This window comes from Bubalus kerabau, chromosome 1 (assembly GCF_029407905.1).
Source record: "Bubalus kerabau isolate K-KA32 ecotype Philippines breed swamp buffalo chromosome 1, PCC_UOA_SB_1v2, whole genome shotgun sequence".
Classification (NCBI taxonomy): domain Eukaryota; kingdom Metazoa; phylum Chordata; class Mammalia; order Artiodactyla; family Bovidae; genus Bubalus; species Bubalus kerabau.
The window spans coordinates 185996720-186000351 of record NC_073624.1 but is presented as its reverse complement, the minus strand read 5'-3'; the positions used below and the strand labels follow the sequence as shown (position 1 = coordinate 186000351).

General features: G+C 44.1%; 1 pseudogene; it reads left to right on the top strand.

Annotated features, from left to right (window-relative positions):
* Nucleotides 1-581: 581 nt before the first annotated feature.
* LOC129624459 (ferritin light chain-like) lies at nucleotides 582-1124 on the top strand (annotated as a pseudogene).
* The last annotated feature ends 2508 nt before the right edge of the window (nucleotides 1125-3632 follow it).

Below are 3632 nucleotides of genomic sequence, written 5' to 3'. Positions count from 1 at the left end.
AATTGCATTAAAAAATTTAAAAACAAAAACTTTAGTATAAAAAATTTTATTGGAGTATAGTTGATTTGGAATCGGTGAATTTAACTCAGATGCTCATTATATCTACTATTGTGGACAAGAATATCTCAGAAGAAATGGAGTAGCCATCATAGTCAGCAAGAGTCCCAAATGCAGTACTTGGATGCAATCTCAAAAACGACAGAATGATCTCTGTTCGTTTCCAGGGCAAACCATTCAGTATCACAGTAATCCAAGTCTATGCCCCAACCAGTAATGCTGAAGAAGCTGAACAGTTCTATGAAGACCTATAAGACCTTCTAGAACTAACACGCAAAAAAGATGTCCTTTTCATGATAGGGGACTGGAATGCAAAAGTAGGAAGTCAAGAAATACCTAGTAAGTGCGCTCGGCGGCCCCGAGAATCTGTCTCTTGCTTTAACAGTGCTTGGACGGAACAGACCCAGGGACGCCCCTTGCTCCAGCCTCCGACCACCCTCCAATCGTTTTTCCAGTCGCAACCTCAGGAGTCAGCCACTCAGCTGTCCGCGATCACCAGGACCAGCCACCATTTTTAAACTCCTTATTACCAACCAATCACGAGCTCCCAGATTCGTCAGAATTATTCTACCCAAGTGGAGGCCGCCATCAACCGCCCAGTTAACATGCAACTGTGGGCCTCCTGCACCTACCTCTCTCTGGGCTTCTATTTCGACGGCGAAGATGTGGCCCTGGAGGGTGTGGGTCACTTTTTTCGCGAATAGGCCAAGGAGAAACACGAGGGCGCAGAGCGTCTCTTGAAACTGCAAAACCAGCGTGGCAGCCGCGCCCTCTTCCTGGACGTGCAGAAGCCACCTCAAGATGAGTGGGGTAAAACCCAGGATGCTATGGAAGCCGCCCTTCTCCTAGAGAAGAACCTGAATCAAGCCCTGTTGGATCTGCACAGCCTGCCTTCTGCCCGCAGAGACCCGCACATCTGTGACTTCCTGGAGAACCACTTCCTAAATGAGGAAGTGAAACTCATCCAGAAGATGGGTGACCACCTGACCAACCTCTGCAGGCTGGCTGGTCCCCAGGCTGTGTTGGGCGAGTATCTCTTTGAAAGGCTCACCCTCAAGCGCGACTAGGAGCTTCTGTAGACCAGTGGGCTTTGAAGAACCCACCTAACATCAGGGCTGCCTGAAGCCCCTCTCTGCAGCTGCTAGGCAGCTTTTTAACACCCTAGAGCCCACTCTCAAGCCTTGGACCAAATGGAAACAATAAAGCTTTTTGCAGCATTAAAAAACAAAAAAAGAATTACCTGGAGTAACAGGCAAATTCGGCCTTGGAGTACAGAATGAAGCAGGGCAAAGGCTAATAGAGTTTTGCCTGGAGAACACACTAGTCATAGCAAACATCCTCTTCCAGCAACACAAGAGAAGACTTTACACATGGACATCACCAGATGATCAGTACTGAAATCAGATTGATTATATTCTTTGCAGCCAAAGATGGAGAAGCTCTATACATTCAGCAAAAACAAACTGGGAGCTGACTGTGGCTCAGATCATGAACTCCTTATTGCCAATTCAGACATAAATTGAAGAAAGTAGGGGAAACCACTAGACCGTTCAGGTATGACCTAAATCAAATCCCTTACCATTGTACAGTGGAAGTGACAAATAGATTCAAGGGATCAGATCTGATAGAGTGCCTGAAGAACTATGGACAGAGGTTCATGACATTGTACAGGAGGCAGTGATCAAGACCATCCCCAAGAAAAAGAAATGCAATAAGGCAAAATGGTTGTCTGAGGAGTCCTTACAAATAACTGTGAAAGAAAGAGAAGTGAAAGGCAAAGTAAAAAAGGAAAGATATACCCATTTGAATGCAGAGTTCCAAAGAATAGCAAGCAGAGATAAGAAAACCTTCCTCAGTGATCAATGCAAAGAAATAGAGGAAAACAATAGAATGGGAAAGTCTAGAGATCTCTTCAAGAAAATTAGAGATACCAAGGGAACATTTCATGCAAAGATGGGCTCGATAGAGGACAGAAATGGTATGGACCTAACAGAAGCAGAAGATATTAAGAAGAGGTGGCAAGAATACATAGAACTATACAAAAAGATCTTCATGACCCAGATAATCAACATGGTGTGATCACTCACTTTGAGCCAGACATCCTGGAATGCGAAGTCAGGTGGGCCTCAGGAAGGGTCATTATGAACAAAGCTAGTGGAGGTGATGGAATTCCAGCTGAGCTATTTCAAATCCTAAAGATGATGCTGTGAAAGTGTTATACTCAATATGCCAGCAAATTTGGAAAACTCAGCAGTGGCCACAGGACTGGAAAAGGTCAGTTTTCATTCCAATCCCAAAGAAAGGCAATGCCAAAGAATGCTCAAACTACCACACAATTGCACTCATCTCACACGCTAGTAAAGTAATGCTCAAAATTCTCCAAGCCAGGCCTCAGCAATATATGAACTGTGAACTTCCATATGCTCAAGATGGATTTAGAAAAGGCAGAGGAACCAGAGATAAAATTGCCAACATCTGTTGGATCATCAAAATAGCAGAGTTCCAGAAAAACATCTACTTTAGATTCTTTAATGACTATGCCAAAGCCTTTGACTGTGTGGATCACAACAAACTGTGGAAAATTCTTAAAGAGATGAGAATACCAGACCACCTGAGCTGCCTCCTGAGAAATCTGTATGCAGGTCAAGAAGCAACAGCTAGAACTGGACACTGAACAATGGACTGGTTCCAAATATGGAAAGGAGTACATCAAAGCTGTATATTGCCACCCTGCTTATTTAATTTATATGCAGAGTACATCATGAGAAACGCTGGGCTGGATGAAGCACAAACTGAAATCAAGATTGCCAGGAGAAATATCAATAACCTCAGAATATGCAGATGACACCACCCTTATGGCAGAAAGCAAAGAAGAACTAAAGAGCCTCTTGATCAAAGTGAAAGAGGAGAGTGAAAAAGTTGGCTTAAAACTCAACATTCAGAAAACAAAGATCATGGCATCTGTCCCATCACTTCATGGCAAATAGATGGGGAAACAATGGAAACAGTAACAGACTTTATTTTGGGGGGTTCCTAAATCACAGCAGATGGTGACTGCAGCCACGAAATTAAAAGACACTTGCTCCTTGGAAGAAAAGTTATGACCAACCTAGACAGCATACTAAAAAGCTGAGACATTACTTTCCCAACAAAAGTCCGTCTAGTCAAAGCTATGGTTTTTCCAGTAGTCACGATGGATGTGAGGGCTGGACTATAAAGAAAGCTGAGCACTGCAGAATTGATGCTTTTAAACTGTAGTGTTGGAGAAGACTCTTGAGAGCCCCTTGGACAGCAAGGAGATCAAACCAGTCCATCCTAAAGGAAATCAGTCCTGAATATTCATTGGAAGGACATGCTGAAGCTGAAACTCCAATACTTTGGCCACCTGATGCAAAGAACTGACTCACTTGAAAAGGCCCTGATGCTGGAAAAGACTGAAGGCAGGAGGAGAAGGGGAGGACAGTTGGATGGCATCACTGACTCAATGGACATGAGTTTGAGTAAACTCCGGGAGTTGGTGATGGACAGGGAGGCCTGGCGTGCTGCAGTCCATTGGGTCCCAAAGAGTTGGACAT